Source organism: Protopterus annectens, chromosome 2.part1 (genome assembly GCF_019279795.1).
Source record: "Protopterus annectens isolate FY-2018-M chromosome 2.part1, PAN1.0, whole genome shotgun sequence".
Lineage (NCBI taxonomy): Eukaryota > Metazoa > Chordata > Ceratodontiformes > Protopteridae > Protopterus > Protopterus annectens.
This window is the reverse complement of record NC_056729.1, coordinates 887543666-887568726: the sequence shown is the minus strand read 5'-3', so window position 1 is coordinate 887568726 and position 25061 is coordinate 887543666.

Below are 25061 nucleotides of genomic sequence, written 5' to 3'. Positions count from 1 at the left end.
CTGTCTGATGTAATTAATATGTGACAGAAGTTAATAATATTACACCACACACAGGCTGACAGTCTGTAAAACACAACGTAGTAATACCTATATACAAAAGAAGTGGATACTTCTAGATTAGAACCCCCAACATCATCACAGATGCTAACTTCAGTCCACTGAGCCACAAAAGACATCTGACAAAGAGGGGTTATTCATCACACAATCAACAGCATAAATATGTACATTGCTATTCCTGCATTAAGTAAGACATAGACTGTATGAGGAATTTGTATGTAACTACCCTGAGACTGCCTGGACTGCTGATATACCATTGATGAGTTACTGCTAAAACAGTTATAAGGGAACACTGCTGTGTCGGGGGTGGGGAGACAACACCGCATGTTCTGCTCGGATACACAGTAGCCTAAATATCATGTAACCCCACTGTGTAACATCTCCCTTGACTGATGTACTGAAAATTCCATGCATGAGACCTAGTGAATATTAAAGGACACATGATAGTGGAATTGGTATCTGTAGTCCCATGTGTATGTTACTTCTGGCCAAATAGCCCACTATATTTACTTGCATTAATGTAGCAGATCCATGCATACAATGCCATATCATAATAATCCATACAAGTACTGTGTAGGGTAGAGACTTACCTTGTGAATGCAGGAGTTGACAGAACTGTAGTTCAGGACTGACTCTGTCTGATGCAAGCAGTACACAGCTAATACATGGATAGGTGCAAGTTGGGTGGGTTGCCTGGCATCAATTTTAGTATATGTATGTGAGTAGGAGTAAGGTGTCAGTGCCTAGGTCCCTAGGTTGTCAGTGAATGTGCTATGTGTTGTCTCTTAGCCAAATCCAGGTCATACTGAGCATGCCCACATCTGCCTACGGGGACATCAGCAGGGAATTCCTCCTCCGAGTCCTCCTGTGACTGGCTGTGGTGACCTAGACATTGGTGGAGGACTGTATATCCCTTCTCTTTGCTGATCCTGCTGCCACTGTTTCCACAGGATCAGAATATGTAGCATAGCACATACTGTGAACATATGTGCACATGTGGCTCCACCAGATATATCTAGGCACCAGAACTGTGACTTAAGAAGCCCAAACACACTCTATGATGTTCCTAGGTTATGCATGTGTCTTGTTATGGCATTCTTCCATGGGTGTGTCTACATTTCTGATGGGTGTCATCATCCACAGTTCCAGGGTATAGCCAGCATCCCCCAGTAAATGGCCGTGTGGGATGTCCCTCCTAGCAAACGTCTGGTACAGCTGTGATGTGTATCAGATGGGTCCACTTCAGAATTTCAAAATTTCACAATTCCGATGTTCTAAATACTGATGCTCAGAACCTCAGAATTGTGAAATCTTGAAACCTGTTCCATACAGTGTGGAATGGGAACATTACCATTCTCTTCACTGTAGTGTGATCTCAGAGTTAGTATATTTAAGGTGCAGGGGTGTGGGGGTGCAGGTGGCTTGCCCCCCTGCAGAATCTTTTTTTATGTATTCTTGATTTTGTTTTTTTTTTTGTTTTTTTATTTATTTTTTTGTTATATCGAGATTTCACAATCTCAATGTCCTGAGCACTGGTATTTCAAACATCGGGATTGTGAAATTTTGAAATTCCATAGTGGACCCGTACCAGATAGGGAAGTTGTAATAACTTCCAGAGTTGCCAGCACACACATTCAGGATAATCCCCTGGGCATTGCACATGACCTGTCAGTTGATGGAGTGGTACTCCTTGCGGTTTACGTAGATTCTACGCTCTTCAACAGGTGGTGCCCTGATGTGTAAATGAGTGCAATCTTTGGCACCCAGTACTTCAGGGTAGTGAGCTAAATGGTAGACATTTTGCATATTGCTGGCCCTTGCCTCAGGGGTGAGGAGAAAACCTGTGACACCCCCATCATGTCACCACTTTGTCTTTGGAAAGTACCTGTAGCTAGTCTCCTAAGGGCACACTTACCATTGTTTCCACTGGAATGGGTTCCCCCTGTTGGCTCTGGGTCTGGGTTGAGGACAGCAGTGCTCAGTGAGTTCTTGTAGTATGTCCCTGTCCACTCTGTAGAGCTCTACAATCTCCAGCTCATGCAGCTCCTGAAAAGTTACCCTGGGCCTGAACACAATTCTCATCTGCCTAGGCCTATTGTCAGCAGCACCAGCAGCACTGACTTCAGCAGCTAGCAAATACAGATGTAGCTGACCTGCAGCAGCTCCTAGCATTATCTCATTTAAAATTCACAAACTCTGTGATCCAATGGTCCAGAATATTGGGGGAAAATCAGAATGTAGGGTGCATGCATAGGTTCATAGTTTCATAGGTTCATAGGTAGGTAGGCTAGCGGCGCAAGGGCCTAAGTAAGCCTAGCCAACAAGGTTCCCTGGCTTACGCCACCCAAGAATGGTAATTTCCTGTGTCCCTGTCGAGCAGAGCCACAGAAGTGATCCCCGGGGTGTATTTCCTATTTCCCATCAAGTCATCAAGATTTTTCTTGAAGAGTTCTAATGAGGAACTTTGCTTGACATAGATGGGTAGCTTGTTCCAGAGTGCAGGAGGTTTCTGGGACAGCAATCTATCCCTCCAGAATGTCCGGTTAATTTTGGTGACAAGGTTTAGGTCCCTAGAGTGTGTAGCTTGGAGGGATTGGGATTTCTTTAGGTGTAGCATGCCCAACAGCTCTGGGTTTAACATAACTTTATATGTTAGGCAGAGGTCTCCCCGGAGTAGGCAATATGCTACAGAGTAAAGCTGGAGTTTTTTGAGATGGTTAGTGTAGGGCATCTGTTTGAGGCCAGTAATCCTCTTTATGAGATACTTCTGTGGCCTTTCCAGCTGCTGCAGATGTCTTGTAAGGTACATTCCAAAAGGGACATTGTACTCTATAATAGGTCTAATGAGTGCTGAGTAGATGGGAACAATGACCTCTTTTTTCCTGGATGTGAACCCTTTTGTGATGAGGTGTGCCACATAGAAGAATTTCCTGACTACTGTGGCCATGTGTTTATCAAAGGAAAGACTACTATCCACCTGGATCTCAAGGTCTCTTATCGCACATTCGGCGTTAAGTAAACTGACGTTTATGTGGTAGTTCATGGGTACAGAGTTTTTACCAAAGAGGATGACAATGCACTTTTTGGCATTGAGCTTGATGCCATGCCTCTGCCACCAGGCATCTGTCTCAGTGAGGCCCTTCTGTAGGATGTCCACATCATTTGGGGACTTGACTATGGCTCCTAGTTTTCAGTCATCTGCGAACTTCATAAGCCAGAGGCCTTCTGTGTTAGCCTGTACTTCAGAGAAGTAGATACCAAACAAGAGAGGTCCCAGGATTGAACCCTGTGGTACTCCACTTGTCACTTGTTTGAAGTCAGATTTGGAGTCTGCAACTTTTACAGTGTGGGTTCTGTCAGTGAGCCAGTTGGCAACCCATCTTGTGATGTAGGGATTTATACCCAGTTTAGTGGGTTTAGCTATAATTCCAGAATGGGGGATGGTGTCAAAAGCCTTGGTGAGGTCAAGATAGGCTGTGTGAATCACCTTACCCTCATCTGCAGTTTTGGTGACTGTCTCAAAGAAGTCAATCACATTCAGAAGGCATGATCTGCCTTTCACAAACCTGAACTGGGTGGAGTCCAGAGTTTGGAGGTTACCAATGTCTTTGTTTATGAGTTCCATGATGATACATTCCATGGCCTTGCAGAATTGGCCTTGCATAATGTATACATCTCTGCTGTAGTTCCAGATGTGTGATTGGCTATCTATGATGCATTCCACCTGCCTACAATATAATTAACATCATTTAATGGCCCTATTTCAGTGCACAGTGCTGCACACAGTGCCACGTCCTGCAGTATAGCTTATACAAAGGTCAAAATTAGTAACTGAATACATCCAGTTTTAAGGACTTGCTACCTACATCATCATGGTCCCCTGGGTGGTCTTTCCATGTGAACATGCTCAGCCAGACAGTGTGCTGTGGAAACATGCACACCTAGGCTTAAAAGAGCCTAAAAATGACAGGACACACCCTGCTGATGTCAACCGCATGCTGTGTAAACAGCAACATGGTCTAAGAGCCTACACAAAGGGGATATGCAGTCATGATTACTCCTTTCTGCTATTCAATAAATCCACCTCATTTGCATACATATCCATGCTGACAGCCTGGAAACTATATGCTTCATAGCCCTATCACATTAACAACAGCAGCAATACACCAGTATAGGACCTGATTCAAGAAGGTCCTATAATACATTTCTGTCCCATATTATAAAAATCTTTTTTTTCCTATTTTTTTTTCTATTAAGCATGTTTGTGCACTGCAGCGTGTAACCCAAACATGCAGAGATTATTAAAAAAATTACTAATTTAACTTATTACCTTATTCTTTTTGACATCCAGAAAGAAATAGTTTTGCTCATATATGTATGTACTATAACATTTTCAGGGGATTGACCGCATTTCTACAATTTTACATCCCCTTTTGTCGGTCTAGACTCCTCTATGCAGAGTTTTTCTGCGTACAATATGGACACTGACACAGGGTCTGCACAGATGCCTTTCTGCTTATTGGATTGCTCTGTCTCCCTCATTTAAATGAGATTCACCTGGTTATGAGGGAATTTGATGCCACAGAAGTTTACCTGTTTGCTCGTGCGTGCACGCCGCTCAGCAATGCTTACTGAATCTAAATATGTCCGTGCCTGTGTAAGCAGTGCTGTGTGATGCCTACATAAAAAAAAAATCTTGCAGGCTTTATTGAATTCCCCTCATAGTCTAAACAAGTAAGGGCTTAGGACAAAGTTCTGTGTGACACCCTGCCTTTAACCAAGTATTTCACCTGTCCAGTTGTTGTATAATACTTGCTGTGTCCTATTTGTAAACCATGCAGATATCCATCTTATCAAGAGTAAATCAACACCTAGTTGTTATTTGTCAGTATTTTGTGTATGACCCTGTGAAATGCTTAAGTTAAATCTGTATAAATTACATTGCAGCGCAATTTTTCATTAATAGCTGTTATTATATTGTGATAGAACATCATGTTGCAAGTGGTTATAGATCTATTTTCAACATTTCCATGCTGATATATTCTGGCAATATTTTATTTAAAATAACCTCCTTTACTTTTCTGCAACATGAATGTAAACTTACGGGTCTATATGAGTCTGGATTTGTACTACTCCCCTTTCCCTTAAAGATAGATGTAACAGGTGTATGTTTTCATTCTTGAGGAATCTCCCCATATTTAAATAATCAAGTGAACAACAGATATAACAGTACCAAAAGTTCATGCTGAAATGTTTTCAGGTCATTATTATTAATTCCTTCTCATTCCTGTGCTTTGTTTGGGTCCAGTTTGATTAGTTCATTTTGAATATAAGCAAATTTGATTCTGTTATCTAAGGTTACTTGGATGTTACTATGACAATTAATCACCCCCCCCTTTTGTGGAACCAAACTTTTTGCATAAAATGTCTATCTATCTATAAAATATCTATAATCTATTTTGCCTGAAAATAAATTTTAGAATCTATACAAAGTTTATCAATGTGTGTGCCTATCACATCTTATGCATCTATAAGATGATTTCCTTCCTTTTATGCTCAATATCTTTATATAAATGTTCTTTATTGTTTTTCTTGATCTTGTGTCACATTATGTTTAATTTGTCTGTTCAGCTTGTTTGTTTCAGTTTTCAAAGTTACATTTAAGCCTGTTTTCCATTTCTTTTATTTTTATTTTTGTCTGTCTCTCCTTAATGATCTTGCTCTTATGGAAATATAGCCTCTTAATGTATACCTAGATCTTGATGTTAAACCTTTTTTTTTTTGCATTCAACCAAATTCTCTTTCAAAGCTTTCCACATTCCTACTGTGTTTTGTTTCACTGAACGCATCGCTCTGGTTACTTTTATATAGTGACTGTCATATTTCCATATAATCTGCAATAAATCTTCTATGCATTGGTTTAGGTTTCACTTTACAGGACTTATCTAGCAACAATTATCCTTTATAACCTCATGATCACTGCACAGCAACAGTGGAAAAACTTGATGGAGAAGTAACAGTCATTCCATTAAGAACACAAATAATGCCTAGTATGTTCTATTCCCTAGTAGGCTTTTTTACAATCCATAGCAACTGTTGTTCTTGAAATTATGTTCTGAATAACTTCCTTACTGATTTTGTTGAATCAATATTATTACAGTATGTTTCTGTTAAATTTAATTCCCCAGCCACTATTATTCTGCCCTCAAGTGTTTCATGTAATAATGTACGAATTCCTCTAGGTCATCAGCACTTGACCTTGGTGGTATTTCTGTACACAAACCTGAATTACTCATAAGTCCTACTTCATTGTAATACAGTACCTGAGTAAAACAGTATCTATTTTTTGTTTGCCTTATGCCACAGGGTGTAATTGAAAACGTCCTTCAGATCAGCCTACCTACCCAGTAGTCAAAATGAAATTAAAAAATAAATAACTATGTATAAGCCAGCTTCAACCACTCATACTCTTCCTTCACTACCTGGACCCTTAGATGTCTTTTGCCACTTATTGACATGGAAGTGCTGTGCCATATGTAGGTCCACTTTCCACAACATCAATGGTTAGGCAGTACAGGATTATCATTACATAGCAGTAAGAGCTACTGTTCCCAGTTTTTGGAAGAAAATGAAAGTCAGGAATTGACAGACAAAAGTTCAGATCACTTCATGTATTGGTCTATACCATTTTCACCCGTACTATAATAATAATAATAATAATAATAATAATAATAATAATAATAATAATAATTTACTGTCTGGCAAGATTCTGGGTGAAACAGCTGTTTTGGGGAAACTCCTTTTTGTCATGTATTTCTCAATTTTTGAGAAAGAGATGAAATTAAATCAAATGTAGATATAAAGATTGAATAGAGTATATTTCTAGGCATTTTAGAGCATAGACTGTTAGCATGTCTTCCTGTGGGACTCTTAGATGAGATTTTATATAATTTGCATCATGCTCTGGGACACTGATTTTCAGTTATCAAAAAAAATTAAATTCTGTTTTCATGAAATGAAATCTGGGAAATAAACCCTTGTTTTTCCAATGCAATTTCTAGTCATTAAAGTGATTTCATTATAATGTTCTGATGCTTCAGGATATATTGAAAATTAAAACAGATTCTAGGGAGATAACTGGTTTCTGACAGAAAGTATAAAATGGAAACATGTTCCTAAAGGGCTACTAGTGAATACATTCCTAAATAAAACCATTGAGGATACAGAACTGTTTAATGTTGTAGTGAATAATTTGAATGAATGTGGGTTAGCCCTTATGAGGGTGATAGTGAAAAACAATGACAGAATATTAAATGTTCTTAAAGAAGAAATTGAAATGTTAAAAATTATTCAGCCAGATTTAATGTTTACTGTGATTAAACACAAACAGAAATATTTATTGCTTTCTAAAGATGTTGATAATGTTACATACAAAAATCATAAATGAAAGATGTCCAAGTTGGATAGAGATTATAAAGATTATAGTGAGGGAAGGGCCTATTATTTAGGATCCTGGAACAAGAATAAGAGGGGAAGGGATGTGACTTCTAGTTACAACACCAAAAGGAATAACAAATATAGGTGGAACAATAAGAATAGAGGAGTTTTGCAAAACGGTGATGATTATAAAAGGGAAGAGACAATCCCTTTAGACAATGTGGGGCCAATGAGATCCTAGAAGATCAGGAATCGCATAGTTCAACTGACATATGCCCAGGTTATGGGGAGACAACAAACCCAATACCAAGGGGAACAAAATAATCGGCCTCAACTATATTGGTAGCAGAGGGACAGATAAATGTAAAGATAAATGTATTGACTAACAATGAACAGGAACAATTAAGAGTATGGAATATAGAGAAGGAAGGGGTTATATGTACTATGGACAATTTCCATATTTATAATTATACTAACACTGTGGTTAATACTAACCATTTTAGCTTCTTTAAAAAGGGCTTTACCTTCACCCCAACAAAAAGAGGGAATGTAGCGAACACAAGTTTGGATGTTAAAATGTTTATAAGAAAACTTAATTTAGAAGTAATGTTTAAAGACAATTCCAGGTTAGAGATAGAAGACAAATTTAGGAAAAAGAGTGTTTTAATCCCCCATTACACCCTGAATTAATGAATTATGAAACTTTAGTAACTAGAGAGATCAGAGGAATATTTAATTCCAGAAGGACCTACATTAGGAACTTAACCAGTGAAGCACATAATATATTGGGAGATATAAGGAGAAATAATACAGTGAGAGTCATGAAACCTGACAAGGTGAGTGGGGTAGTGATCATGACAAAATGGAATTATTCAGCAAAAATTTTGAACATCCTGAATACAGGAGGAAGGTATGCTCAGGTATCACGAAGGGAAGTAGATATAGCATACAAAAAATAGATATGATCCTGGAAGATAATTTATTTCAAGGAATAATTAGTGAAGAATTATTCAATTTTTTGAAGGTGGATAAGCCATTCATTCCTGGTATTTTCGAGATACTGAAAATCCATAAGGATGTGAGTGACACCCCCTCCCCCGAGACCTGTAGTTACATCGGCAGGCTTCAAGACTCAACCACTAAGAATATATGTGGATAGGAAATTGAAAGCATGTTATGGAATGTATCCACATATGTTAATAGATTCATGGGACTTTTTATCTAAGATAGGTAAACTGGAATTTAACCCCAATTTCTGTTTTCTGACTAGTGATGTAAAATATTTCTTTTCTGTTATCCCTCAGGAAGTGGGACTTGAATGGTTTGAAGAAATGATAGCAGGCTTTAGGATATTAGGTACAAGCAGTTTTCATGTAGTGTTGGAGAATATGGAATTAGTTTTGAGGAACAATTTTATTTACTATCAAGGAAAATATTACCATCAGTTAGATGGTGTTGCAATGGGTGCACCATATGCCCAGATATTTGCTAATATAGTGATGTTGTAGTGGGAAAAACATTTTGTTTTCAACTGTGTCTTTATGGAACATATCAAAGTGTACTATAGGTTCCTGGATGATATTTTTGTTCTTTGGCAGGGACCCCAGGAATTAATTAGGGAATTCATGAATTATCTTAATGATTCCACAGATTTCTTGGAGTTCACACTCGAAACTGGGGACAATGAAGTACACTGTTTAGATGTTAACATTAGGAAAAATTTTGTAAACAAAATATACATATCAAAGGTGTACCGGAAAACTTGTTTCTCAAATTCATACTTACATTATGAGAGCGACCACCCTATGTTACAAAAGAAAAACATTTTGAAAGGGCAGATGGTACAAGCTCCTTGTATGACTTCAATGAAGGAAGATTTGGAAAGTGAATTAGACTATATTGTTGTTCTTTTTCTGTATTGGAGGTACCCCAGAGATGTTATTAACATGTTACAGATGGAAATATTAATAGGATGGGGGACTAAATATATTCCATTATTGACTAACACCAGGGAAAAGGATCGGGACAATACTTCAATTTGTAGATCTAATAGAAGGAATAGTAATACAGCATATATGGTAACAACATACAATAAGGACACAGATAAGATATGTAACATTATGAATAAGTATTGGATCATATTAAGTGGTATGCCCAGCAGGTTGGATATGTTCAATAATCCATTAAAATTTAGCTTTAAGAGGAAAGCTAATTTGAAAGATTTATTAGAGAGAGGATTGACGGAGAAGGGGATGGAAAAGTGGGCACTTTTAAATGTGGGAGTTGTCCCCAGAGTATTTTTATAGCCAATACAGAAGAACTTTGGATACAGGTCCCCCAAATTAGATGTCAGGCATCAGGATATTTTAACTGCCAATCAAAAGGAATGGTGTATATAGCATATTGAACTTCATGTTAGCCATTTTATTTGGACAAGATGGAGTGCAGTTTAAAACAGAGAATGTATGAACATATGTATGAGATAAGCATGAAAAAAGAAACTAATGCTTTATTTAGACATGTAACTAGATGTGTCACTGCAGATTTTAAATTTTGAGTATTGGAGATGGTAAAACTTCAAGAAAGGGGAGGAGATTGAGAAAGTAGATTAGAATTTAGGGAATTAATATGGAATTTGTGCCTGGACGCATGCATATATCCAGGACTTAATGACCATATTTCATTGACCCTGGCCCTAAAATTAAGGGCAAACACTCTTTAAATGTTATATAACAAATTTTTTTTATATATTTGTCAGTGACTTCAGATGTACTTTTACCCGTTTTACCTTGTATAGGTATGATTTTATATTTGTTGAAGTTAAATGCACAGTTATATGCACAGTTGTGTATTTAATGATATATGTATACACACACACACACACACACACACACACATATATATATATATATATATATATATATATATATATATATATATATATATATATATATTGGTTTCAACAAATGAGGTGTAGGTTGGGATTTTATAAGAGTAGTAGGATGTGATGTAATTAGATTCTGATGAAGTTTCCTGTTTGGAAATAAAAGTACTTAATCTTTTGGAATAAGTTCTATTGATTTTACTTGTGGAGGATTTCTTATTTTGGTGTCCTTCGTACTTGGGAGCTGCCTTTATTGGTGCCAAGTGTATCAAACTGAAAACATTGTGGTTACTGGTAAGACTTTTTTCAGCTTTTCCATTTGGACTTTGGTTACTTATTTTTAAGGATTTTTTTTTTCTTTTACCCTTTACTAAATGCAAATTTCAATTACAAACCCACATATATTAATTGTGTGACATCCATGCGTGTCCAGTTTGTGATCTAAAGTAAGAATGATTATGCCATTTATGACCTCCATCATTTCTGTGTTTTCTCCCAAGTTGTATATGCTTAACCAAAATGAGCCCTGATTTCTAACATTGCCAGACCACTAATGCCCCACTGATCTCTAACAGTTATAGGCCACTAATGCCCCACTGTCATTCTAAATGCATCTATATGAGCTCAAATGGTTTTCTGCTATCATACATACTTGAACTGAAGCAAACAGCAGAATTGGAAGATGTTTTGCAGTTATGGCAGTGGTCTAGTACTATATTGCAAACATAACTTTAATACAGCAAAAGATATGATGTTGGAAATGAATTCCTTTTACTCAGACCCCCAAAGAATTGGTAAAAATGTTAGAGTCAAAATGAAGTTGGGCAATGCCATGCAGGTGAATCTCTTCAGTCCAGTCCTCATGTTGAAAAACTCATTTTGCTGTTTGAAATTAGCTATTTTGTTAACATTTTTATTTAAGTATTTGGTACTATCTGAGGATTCACCCCAATGTCCCATTGTTTGTATATATTTTAAATTAGAGTAGATTACAGATTGTATTACGTGAGAATTAGTGAAAGGAGTTTGTTGATTGACGCATTGCTTACAGTAACATCATGCACATTTCTCTTCACTAACTTTTTTGTCAATAAAATCATTAACACTACATTTAGTTGTCATAAAAGTGTATTTTGAGGTTGACAGGTTTCATTCTGACTGCAGACTATTAAGGAAGCTATATCCTTTTATAATTTAAATGACAACAAATATTCTCACTATCCTTATTTCTATAGTCTGTTAATCTAAAAAGTTTTTAATTCATTAATTTATTTATTCATTCTTGTTCCAATGACAAATTTATTACACAGGAGGCTTTTCCCGCAAGCAACAGACATAAGACTGAAAACCAGTCCAGGATGGGACACAGCCCACAACTAGATAAACACACATTCATAACCTTCTCATTCACACACCTATGTGCAATTCTAAAAATTAATAATTTAGTTATCAGCATGTTGTTGAAATATATGGTCAGTATTGCATCCTGTTTAAAGAAAAAATGGGAATACACTTGTTTTAATTGACTGCAATGTACTCTCAAAGAACTGTAGAAGTAAAGAAGCCACAGGAACTTTGAGGTAGTATATTTACTACACCCTCTGCAAAAATCTTATTTTTTGTAATACTTCTTAAGGAAACAGTATGCAATGTCAGCATAGTTGCTCTCTCAGCATGAACATGGTCACACTACATAATCACAAATAAATATAGTTTCATAGTATAGTACTAGGCTATCTGCCCTAGGGCATTTATAAGCCTAGCCAAAGTGTATGTGGCTTTCGCCACCCCATGTAATGATACAAAAGTGTACAATTTAAATTAAATTTAGTTTACTGTGCCTCTATCTAGCAATGACACAGAGATGACCCCCAGGGTAAACCTACGATCACCCATCCCTTCGTCCAGATTTCTCTTGAAGAGAGTCAGTGAGGGGCTCTGCCTAACATGGACAGGTATCCTGTTCCAGAGTGCGGGAAGCCTCTGGGTTATGAATCTATCCCTCCAGCATGTCCTATTCATATTTGTGCTGAGGTTTAGATCTTTAGCTCTCGTGGCTCTGATGGATTTGGATTTTTTTAGGTGGAGCATGTCCATTAATTATGAATTGGAGATGGCCTTGTACGTAAGGCACAGATCACCTCTGAGCAGGCAGTATGCTACTGAATAGAGCTGGAGCTTTTTCAGTCTGGCAGCATATGACATATGCTGGAGACCCTTGATCCTCTTGGTAAGGTACTTTTGGGGTCTCTCCAACTGCTGCAGGTGCTGGGTGAGGTACATACCAAATAGGGCATTGTACTCAATCATAGGCCTGATAAGGGAGGAATATAAGGGTACAATGACATCCTTTGATCTGGATGTGAATCCCTTCATGATAAGGTGGGCAAGGTAGAAGGTCTTTCTAACCACTTTGGCGACGTGGGTGTCAAATGAGAGGTCACTGTCAACTTGGGTCCCCAGGTCTCTGATTACTTTTTCCGTACTTAATGGATTACCACCTATGTGGTAATTTGTGGGTACTTTGTTTTTCCAAAGGGGATGACTATACATTTTTTGGCATTTAGTTTAAGGCCATGACTCTGGCACCAGTCGTCTATTTCTGTGAGGCCCTTCTGGAGGATGCGTGTGTCAGCTGGTGTGTCGACTATGGCACCTAGTTTGCAGTCGTCTGCGAACTTTGTCAGCCACAACCCCCCTATGTTTGCCTGCACATCTGAGAAATAAATGCCAAACAAGAGGGGTCCCAAGACAGAGCCCTGTGGGACTCCACTTGTGACTGGCTTAGAGTCTGGCATAACTCCAGCTATTCGGACTTTGTGGGTTCTGTCCTTTAGCCTGTTTGCAACCCATCTTGTGACAAACGGGTTTACATTTAAGCTGTTGAGCTTGTCTATGATGCCTGAGTGGGGTATTGTGTCGAAAGCTTTTGCCAGATCCAGGTAGGTTGTATGAACTGCTTTGCCTTCATCGATGGCTCTAGTGACTGTTTCAAAAAAGTCCACCAGGTTTAAAAGACAGGATCTGCCTTTTACAAAGCCGAACTGGGTAGGGTCAATTGTCTGTAGGTCCCTGATGTCTTTGTTTATGAGTTCCATAATGATCCTTTCCATAGCTTTGCAGATCAGGCTGGTCAAGCTTATGGGGCAGTACTTTCCAGGGTCTGTAGAGGTGCCACCTTTGTGGAGTGGGACCACTGTAGCTGTACGCCAGTGTTCAGGGATGTATCCTGTAGCAAGGCTAAGATTAAACAGCGTTCTTATGTGCAGGTTTAGCTCCTCTAGGAGTTCACATAGCACGCAACCCGGGACACCGTCAGGTCCCATGGATGCTGTATTTTTAGCTTTGGTGAGGGCAGCTCTCACCTGGACATCTGAGATTTCAGGGAGGTTGCATTCAGCTGAGATATTTATTTCATCTTTTGGGGGAGAGGGAGGGGAGAAATTTGCACTGAACCTGTCTGCCAGTATGTTGGCAATATCTGTAGGTTCAGTGTATTTTTTGCCTTTATGAATTAACTCTGCGCATATCTGAGGGTTTCCACCCAGGTTTCTAACATAACTGAAGAAGACCTTGTGATTATCTTTAGTGTCCTTAGCGATTTTTCTCTCGAAGTTGGCCTTTGATGATTTTATTAGCAAATGTAGTTTTCTGCTAGTGATGATCAGGGATGCCTTCCCTTTATGGGATTTTGCTCTGTCTTGCAGTAGCTTCCTTCTCTTGTTATAAAGTTTGTTTATGGCTGGGGTCCACCAGATAGGATGCCTGCCTTTGGTGGAAAGGGTCTTGGTTTTATTTGGGATTGCATGATCCATGCATTCTTGGAGATGCCCGTAGAAAGCATTTGTGAAGGATTCAGCAGTGTGAGATGTGGTTTCCACTGGCCCAGGGGGCTTGAAGGATACCATTTCAGTCCTAAGGAGTGTAAAGTCGGCTTTTGAGAAGTTTCTCACTGTGGTCTTTTGTGCTGGGGGTGGAGGTGGGATATGAATATCTAGGGTTATTAGTTTATGGTCTGATCTCACTAGTGAGGGGTATACATCCGGTGTTGAGCATTTTGTCCCCATGTTTGTGATGATCAGGTCAAGTATATTATTTCCCCTTGTGGGGGAGGTGACTAGTTGTTCCATCGCATTTGAGTTGATGAATTCCAGGAACCTTTGGGCTAGGGTGTTGGGGCTTGAGTAATGCACCCAGTCTATGTTTGGGTAGTTGACGTCTCCCAATATGATGGTATTTGGTGAGACATTCATATCCTCCAGTGTCTTCAGAAAGGCTGAATAGAGTTGCTGAGATTGCGTGGGTGGTCTGTAGCATGCTACTAGTTGTATAGCAGTTTTGCCAATGGTTAGTTGCACATGGATGGTCTCCGATGCTTCGTGCGTTGCCACTAACCTGGAGGTGTGTGTGTCTTTAATTAATATGGACACTCCCCCTCCTTTTGTGGTTCGGCCCAGGTTTTGGGGCCGAAATACATGATACAAGGTATAACCTGGTAGGGCTGGGGTGCTCTCAGGAGCCTTGACCCAGGTTTCAGTTACTGCACAGACATTGATGCTCTCCATACTGAGGAGTGCTTCGAGAGCCTGCATCTTGAGATTTAGACTTCTGGCGTTGAGCAGCATTACCCTTAGTTTTTTTCCTTTATTGTTTTCTAAGGTGGTGGGTTTGTCTTTTTAGCCTTGCCTAAAAAAGTCACTATGGGGGTGGCAAGAGCCTTAGCCAATATCCGGAAGCCCAGTGGTGACAGGTGCAAGCCATCCCTTGCGAAGCAGCTTGGCTTGTCCAGCATGTCATCCCAAGCAGACAGACATTGGATCCCCCTAGAATGACACCAGTAATTGAGCCAATTATTAAAGCTGATCATCTTGTCTTTGTATTGTGGCATCATTCTTGGTGAGGGCAAAATGCTGCTCAGGGTCAGGGTCATACCGGCCTGGGTTACATGATCAGAGAGCTCCTCTATGTCTCTTTTCATGTAGTCCAAGGAGGTACGTCTCAGGTCATTCATGCCGGCATGGACAATGACGGAGTCATATTTGTACTTGCTTTGGAGTGACCTGAGTGCTTGTGTTATGTGGCGGATCCTAGCTCCCAGCAGGCAGCTCACCATTACCCTCTCTTTGTTCAGCCTGGTAAGCAGGACGTCTGTGTGTCTGACTATAGAGTCACCTATTACTAGTGTATCAGGCATGGTGTTTCGCCTTAAGGGCTGTGATTGTTTGAGACACTGACTTTGTGTAGTATGTGTTGCTTGTACAGAGTTTTGAGGTGGTGTTTTCTTGGATGTCTGCTTTGGGAGCCTCTGTTGTTTCGGTAAGTTTTTTATTAGAGCCTCTGAGTATGTCTTTGTGTTACTATGTGTTTGGTTTGCAGTTGTGGTTGGTTTATGTGAGACAGGGTTTGTTGTGTGTGTGGTTACCTTCTCCTCCTGTCTGGTCTTGCTAGTCCTGTGTTGAGAGAGTTCAGCCTCCAGTTTGCCTATATAGTTGCATCTCTCACATGTGTTTGTGTTTGTGTTTGTTGGGAGGAGGAGAGGGTTGTCTGTGGACATGAGACAATTGTAACATTGTCTCAGGATTCCCAGATTAACCAGCTGAACTGGAGAGGACGTCAGTAATATACCACTCGACATGCCAGAATAGTATAAGGAGGTGATGTGTAACTGGGTCAGAGAGAGGACTTTGAAGGGAAGTGGGTATTAGCACGGGTTGTAGGTGGATGTAGTGCTTACGTTAGTTTAAGGGTGCTTCACTTAAAAGAAAGGTTTTAGGAACAAGTGCTAGGCTTATGATAAAGCGAATAGACTGATTTTGTTGAAAGTAGAGCTTTCTTAAGGGAAAAACTGAAGTGCAGACTTGGCAGAGTGGCTAGCACCACTGTGCAGGACCACGAGGAGCTGTTTCTGAGTAGTATAGCCAGAAAAAAACGCTCAGGGGCGGATTTTAAACAGGGAACTTCAAAAGAGCTGGAAATGGTCCAAAACTACCAATTACTACAAGCTCTTGTGCTGAGGTCACTCCTTCAGGGACAGATAGGCTGCTCAAGGCTCCCCACTCCCACTGGTGAGCAAAGAAACTTCCTTCTATCCAAGTAAGGCAATGGACAACACAGGAACTACACCAGAGTCCAGAATACAGCAAAGCCTGTATACTGGTCTAAACTAGTCGAGAAAGGCGGAAAAACAAGGATATTTCTTTGTTTTTTTTTTTTGTTTTTTAGGTTAAAAAGTACACACAAATGCAGGAAAAACAGTAATAAATCACTTACACAGGCTAGCTCACTTTAGTGGGTAGCCTCAAAAGTTAAATTTAACAACAAACTTTCGACCAAATGTAACTTTAAGTGCAGATAATGTATAATGCAAAAAACAGGTAATAAAGCAGTATAAACTTGTTCAAAGTAAGAAAAGGAAGGTCTCTCAGGTAAAAACAGCAAAAAAATACTTAGATCAGGAAAGTAGTCACTTTTCTCAGTTCTCTGCTGCTAGCACCACTCTGCAGGACCACAAGGAGCTGTTGCTGAGTAGTATAGCCAGAAAAAAACGCTCAGGGGCAGATTTTAAACAGGGAACTTCAAAAGAGCTGGAAATGGTCCAAAACGACCAATTACTATAAGCTCTTGTGCTGAGGTCACTCCTTCAGGGACAGATAGGCTGCTCAAGGCTCCCCACTCCCACTGGTGAGCAAAGAAACTTCCTTCTATCCAAGTAAGGCAATGGACAACACAGGAACTACACCACAGTCCAGAATACAGCAAAGCCTGTATACTGGTCTAAACTAGTCGAGAAAGGCGGGAAAACAAGGATATTTTTTGGGGGTTTTTTTTGTTTTTTAGGTTAAAAAGTACACATAAATGCAGGAAAAATAGTAATAAATCACTTACACAGGCTAGCTCACTTTAGTGGGTAGCCTCAACAGTTAAATTTAACAACAAACGTTCGACCAAATGTAACTTTAAGTGCAGATAATGTATAATGCAAAAAACAGGTAATAAAGCAGTATAAACTTGTTCAAAGTAAGAAAAGGAAGTCCTCTCAGGTAAAAACAGCAAAAAAATACTTAGATCAGGAAAGTAGTCGCTTTTCTCAGTTCTCTGCTGCTAGCACCACTCTGCAGAACCACAAGGAGCTGTTTCTGAGTAGTATAGCCAGAAAAAAACGCTCAGGGGCGGATTTTAAACAGGGAACTTCAAAAGAGCTGGAAATGATCCAAAACGACCAATTACTACAAGCTCTTGTGCTGAGGTCACTCCTTCAGGGACAGATAGGCTGCTCAAGGCTCCCCACTCCCACTGGTGAGCAAAGAAACTTCCTTCTATCCAAGTAAGGCAATGGACAACACAGGAACTACACCACAGTCCAGAATACAGCAAAGCCTGTATACTGGTCTAAACTAGTCGAGAAAGGCGGGAAAACAAGGATATGTTGATTCATCACACGCTGTCCCCATCAGGAACAACACTATCTCACTCTCAGTAAGGTCAACTGGTTACAAGTAAATCAAAGAGCAGGCCTCCAGCATGGGTCACATCTCATTCAAGTCCTCCATCTAAAAACATAGTTGCAGCAAAGTTCACTATAAAAGCCTTGTCCTATAACCAGAGAATTCATTCCTACACTGGCTCTATTCTACAACCTGCTTAGAACCAAGCTGCATTGCATGTATCACATATTTTCAATTCTAGAACTTCCACTGAGTGACCTTCCAAGCCTCTTGTATTAGAGACACATGGGATATATGCAAATGATCCCTATGAACATCAGGTGCTTCAGTTAATTGGTGATTGTGAATGCCCATGACTTGTTTCATCATTTTAATGGACAATTTCAGGCCAATAAAACCAAACCTCACTAGCTGTGGATATGCATATTTCGGCCTTGTTATGACCTTTTTAGTACAGCACAAGCAGAGTGTGTGACTAAGCATTAGAAACACAGGACTGTTATACCCAGCTGATGTCCATTGCAAATCAAAACACAACTGGTTAAGCCATCCCAATGTAAATTCTTTCCATCCAGGCACATAACCAAGCCAGTCATCCCACTCTCACTTTTCATTGGCAACCTCATCCTCCACTACCTTTGTTCAGAACTGTTACATCCATTATCTTTGTTTTCTAATTTTGTTTCTCTTTATGTGTTGAATACAAGACCTACTAGCTTCAACTCATTTCTAATTACCGTGTAAATACTGTATAATTAATCGATCTCTTTCTTCAGTGAAAACTTTATACTTCGATGTTCTATTTTTTTAGGTGAATATGTGTCCAAATTACTTTATTTTCAATTGTTTGTTTCTCATGTCTGCAAAACACTTATATTTTATTATTATAAATAGTTAGACAGTGCCTGAATTTGGTCCGCTCTGATCAGTGCTTGACCCCAATAAAGAAACTTAAATAAATAAACTTCACAGTTTTGATGCTTTTTCATTGTAATGGTTAGCAATACAATGTTCAGTTATAGATCTATGTTTCTTCACCTTAGGTCCCAGGAATTGCCACCAACTCAAGGTGACCAAGTTCTCTGAATATATATATACCTTATACTATTTTTTTAAATTGTATTTTGTATTTATTACATTTGTTTACCAGGATAGTCCGACTGAGTCAGGAAACACAAAACCCTTTTCAGTAGATGCCAGGAATGTAAAACTCCATACATCAATATGAAAAAAAAAAGATAAAAGTACACAAAAGATAAAAAGTATAATAATTTCAATTGAGATAGCATAATACAAATTAAACTAATTTACAAATACTGGGAAAAGCAGGACCTAATCCTACAGATTTACAATTGCACTGATACTTTTCACAATTAATCATACAAAGGAGATTCATGGTAGATCAGTTTTAAAAATCAGTCACATTTATGCACAGTTGCATAGCAATATCAGATCACACTAGAGATAGTAGTTGCAATGCAGAACATAGCATAATTGTAACTATTTAGATAAATTATGTATTGAGTAGGTAAGGGGAGGAAAGTCTAGGTCTACAGGAGTTAGTGTAACTGGACTTCTTATAGGTTCAAAGGTTCATAGGTGTGCACTAGGCTAATGGCCCTGAAGCCTTTACAAGCCTAGCCAATAAGATTACCCTGGCATTGTGCCGCCCGACATTAGTTCCCAGTGCCTCTGTCGAGTAAAGCCACTGGAGTGATCCCCAGGGTGAATATTCTATTTCCCATCCACTCATCAAGACTTCTCTTGAAGAGGGCCAATGAGGTGCTCTGTTTGACATGTATGGGAAGCCCATTCCATAGCATGGGCAGTCTCTGGGTTATGAACCTGTCTCTCCAGCATGTTCTGTTGATTGTGATAATGAGGTTGAAGTCTCTGGAGTCTGTGGTGTGGAAGAATTGGAATTTCTTTAGATGTAGCATTTCTAACAGAACTGGGTCAGACAAGGCTTTGTAAGTCTGTCTATAGGACAAGTGTTTAAGGCCTAGGATCATCTTTGTGAGGTACTTCTGTGGCCTCTCCAGTTGTTGCAGGTGTCTAGCTAGTGAGGTACATGCCAAATGGGGAATTGTACTCGATGATTGGCCTAATGAGGGAAGAGTAGAGGGAGATGATGACCTCTTTCTTCCTGGATGCAAAACCCTTAGTAATGAGATGTGCCACATAGAAGGACTTTCTGACCACAGTGGCAATATTGTGGTCAAAAGAGAGGTTGCTGTCAACCTGTGTTCCCAGATCTCTTATAATGCCCTCTGTGTTCAGTAGACTACCATCAATTTGGTAATTCATGGGAAATGAGTTTTCCAAAAGGGGATGATGACACATTTTTTTGGCATTGAGCTTAAGGCCATGGTTCTGACACCAGTCGTTGGTCTCAGTGAGGCCTTCGGCAGGATGTCAACATCACTTGCGGAGTTAGTAATAGCTCCCAACTTGCAATCATCTGTTAACTTTGTCAGCCAGATTCCCTCCGTGTTGGCCTAGACTTCAGAGAAGTAGATACCAAACAGGAGAGTACCCAGGACCAAATCCTGTGGGACCCCACTAGTGACTGGTTGGCAGTCTGACTTGGATTCAGCTACTTTCACACTGTGGGCTCTATCTGTGAGCCAGTTTGCAACCCACCTAGTGATATAGGGGTTGATGCCTAGCTTAGTGAGTTTTTCTATGATTCCTAAGTGGGGAATGGTATCAAAGGCTTTAGCCAGATCAAGATAGGCTGTATGAACTACCTTACCTTCATCCACAGCTCTGGTGACTGACTCAAAGAAGTCAACCAGGTTGAGCAGGCATGATCTACCCTTCACAAAACCAAACTGTGTAGAATCCAGAGTTTGGAGATTCCCTATATCCTTGTTAATTAGGTCCATGATGACTGTAGCAGTATGCCATTCAGTAGGGACAAAGCCTGAAGTGAAGCTGTTATTGAACAGGGGACACAGGTATGGTACCAGTTCACTCTGTAGTTCATGTAGACCACAGCCAGGGATGTTGTCAGGTCCCATAGAAGCTGTATTCTTGGCCTTGGACAGTGCTGTTTTAACCTGTGCAGCAGTAATACTGGGTGCCTGGGAATCTACTGGTATTGTGATTGGTTCTTTGGGGGGGGGGGGGTAAAGTTGGCACTGAATCTGTTGGCCAGTATATTGACAATATCTGTTGGCCCGGTATAGGAGGTACCATTGTGCAGTAGCTCAGAGAAAATCTGGGTATTGCCATGGAGATTCTTTATATAACTATAGAAACCCTTGTGGTTGTTTTTACTATCTGCTGCAATTCTATTTTCATAGTTAGCTTTAGAGGATTTGATGAGAGATCTCATCTTTTTATTGAGGCTGATAAGGGAGTTTTTTCAGTCTTGGGACTTCACCTTATTCCACATCAGTTTCTTCCTTCTGTTGTAGAATTTGCTTATGGCAGGGGACCACCAGATTGGCTTCCTTTTTTTAGAGGAGACCATCTTGGTTCTATTGGGTATGGCGAGATCCATGCATTTGTGTACGTGTTTGTACAGTGTATTGGTGTATGAACTGGTTGTCATGCAACTATTCTCCATTTGCATGGGTGCCATGAAGTTAGCCACCTCTGTTTTTAGGAGCCCAAAGTTAGGTTTGGAGAAGTTTTTCATGGTGGTTACCTTTGTGGGGGAGGCGGTTTGGGTGGGAAGGATGTGGATTTCCAAGGTGATTATTTTGTGGTCAGATCTAACCAGGGATGAGTTGACTATTGGTGTAGAGCAACAGTCGCCCATGTTAGTAATGACCAGGTCAAGGATGTTGCTACCTCTAGTGTGGGTAAAAACGAGCTGGTCCTGAGCATTGGTATTAATGAATTCCAGGAAACGTTGGGCAAGTGTATGTACATCAGTAGTTTTCCCAGTTAATGGAGGGGTAGTTGAAGTCACCCAGTATGAGAGTGTTAGATCAGACCCTAATATTCTCCAGGGTGCTTAGGAACATGGAATGTGAGTCTTGGGACATGGTTGGGGACCTATAGCAGGCTATGACCTGAATCACTGTCTTACCCAATGTTAGATGCACCTGAAGTATCTCTGATGCATTATGTTGGGCTATCAGTCTGGAGGTGTGTGCATCATTTATGAAGATGGAAACACCACCACCTTTGGAGCTTCGGTCCAAGTTCTGGGGCCGAAAGGTGTGGAATGAGTTATAGCCTGGTAGTGCAGGGGTACTTTCTGCTACTTTGAACAAGGTCTCTGTTACAGCACAAATGTCGATGTTCTCCATTTTAAGGAGTGCTTTGAGCAATGCATTTTGAGATTTAGACTTCTAACATTGAGCAGCATCACCCTCAGATTGCATTTGTTTGTAGCTGTTATGGTGGTAATTTGGTCTTTGGAACACAGCCTAAAAAAGGCACTATAGGGGTGGCAAGAGCCTTGGCTAGTATCCGGAAGCCCAGGCATGACAGATGCAGGCCATCTCTGGCAAAGCATCGAGGTCTGTCAATCATGTCATCCCAGTAACAGATACTGGATCCCCCTGGAATGACACCAGAAACTTAGCCAATTGTTGAAATTAATCATTTTCTGCTTGTACTGTGGTATCATTCTGGGTGATAGTAGGATACTGCTCAGGGCTAGAGTCATACAGGGCTGGGCTACATAATCCCAGAGCTCCTCCATGTCTCTTTTCATGTAGTCCAGGGAGGTACATCTCAGGTCATTCACATCCACATGGACAATGACAGAGTCAAATTTGTACCCATTGTTGAGGGATCTGAGTGCGTGCACTATGTGACGGATCTGGTACCTGACAGGCAGCTGACTGTTATTTTCTCCTTATTCAACCTAGTGAGTGGGTATCAGTGTGCCTCACTATTGAGTCACCTATGACTAGTGTGTTGGGCATGCTGTTTTGCCTTAGGGGCTTTGATTGAGTGGCACACTGTTTAGGAGAGTTATGTGTCTCGTGATTAGTGTTGTGTTGTGGTGGTGAAGTGCGTTTCTGACTTGGAGGCCTCTGCTGTTTGGGTAGATTTTTTTGAGAGCCTCCATGAAGCTGGGTGTGTGGTTTGTGTTTTTATGTGAAGGCAGTGCCGGTGTCTGTTCTGGAGGGCTATGTGTTCCATGTGGTGTGGTACAATTGTTGACTTTCTCCTATTGACCAACTATTCCAGTCTTGGCTGGAGAGTGCGTAGCTTCCAGTTTGGATATATAAGTGCATCTCTTGCAACTCTGAATGTTAGGAGGTAAGACGAAAGGGTTGTCAGTGTACATGAGGCAGTTGCTACATTGCCTCAGGATGCCCAAGTTCATCAGGTTAATAGGAGAAAGCACAGGGAACTGACCTTTAGACATGCCTGGAGGGGTGAGCATTAATAATAAGTACTGGAGCTGTTTTATTTTATTTTATTTTTATTTTATTTGTTAACCAGGAGAGAGCATTGACTTTAAGATAATTTTGGATGCAGTTAAGGGTAACAACATGTAAGAAAATAGTTTGTAGTAGTACTCACAATACATTATTTTGATAAAACAGAGTAGTAAAATGCTATGTAGGATGCTCATAGAGATAAGATATGCAATCTTCAGATTCTTAACATACCATAGTACAATAAATGTTTCAAATATAAAAAAAAAACTATATACAGTACTTGCAGCTATGAAGGAGGAAGGCAGGGGAATATAGTATACAAGGTGGGGTGAAAAAGCAGGGAGGGAGGAATGGAAAAAGTGGAATAAAATGAGGAAGGAGAAGGTGGGAAAGATTACAAGTGTAAGATGTACGGGAGAGGGCACTGGGGTGGGAGAGTTTGTGGAGGAAGGAAAAGTGGAGGTATAGTTTGGGGTAGACAAAGCAAAGAGGTATAAATCGCACTGGGAAGTGGGGGAGCTTAGGTGATTCTTTTATTCTAGATGTATTTATGCTAGGACTGTTTTATAATACTTCTGTATTGCTATACTTCCTCCATACACTCTCCATGCATTGCTCCAAAACTATTTAATGATACCCCTCACGTTTACTCCAAATATAGACTGATTAACTCTATTTAACTCAAACAAAGCAAAGTTACATGGAGAAATACTCTCCAAAAAATAAGTATCACTAACTCCCCCTCTACTAAAATCCTTCTAGGAGGAGACATTCAGCTTAATCTTGGCCTCACCTATCACAACGTATATCAAAACAATTCTCTTCCACACACTACTCTATCCCCACAATGGTCAGCCTCCAGCCTGGTAATCAATCTTTTGCTGTCATAATTGTTAGAAGTATAAGAAATAAAACTTATGAACTATATGTCTGGATCACGTAACATAAGATTGAAATTCTTGCTGTAACTGAAACTTGTCTTAAACCCAGTATAAGCAACTGCAAAATGATATCTTCTAGCTATAATATCATTGGTAATGACCATATAAAGAGGAAAGGTGGTGGTATTACTTTAATATTTCCCAACTACTACCATATTTCCACTTACAACAAACCAGTATCAAAACTGAATTCAGCAGAGCTTCTTATTACTTTCCTGAAAATAAACAATTATAAACAAATATGGATTACTACCCTTTACATCCTTTCTGGTGACAATGCAGTTATATTGGAAAATACTCTGGGATGGATATCCATAATAATAATTTCACAAAAAAATACTACTAGGTGATGTGATGTTAATTAGTTGGGCATAAACTCTAATTACATTTTGCATGAACTTATAAGGTGTCACACAAGTAATTAATAGCCCACACTACAGCAAGACATCAAATTCTCTATTATACTGGATCCTAATATTAAATCTTAACTAATACATCATCGCAAGTACAATGTCAGACTCTCTCAATGATCATCTCCAAATCTGTGTCACTGTTAGCCAGAGGCACAGTATACTAACCTCAAAAGGGCATAGCAAAATTAATTTAAAATGGGTGGCGAAAGCCAAACATACTCTGGCTAGGCTTATAAATGCCCTAGGGCAGATAGCCTAGTATGAACCTATGAACCAGACATCTCATGCATCCATTTAAAAAGTATGTTTATAAAATGACATACAACCTTTCCTGGTTTAACCCAGAAATGCTCATTTTACCCTATCATTTATTAACTGGAACTTCCTAAAAATCTTGCCCTTAGATGATGCTGTAAATGAATCCAAACAACTTTTCTGAATATTCTAAATAGTATAGTGAAAGACTAACAACAAATAATGAAATGTGACTATGCAAAAAGAGTAGAATGATATTGCAGGATGGATAAAAA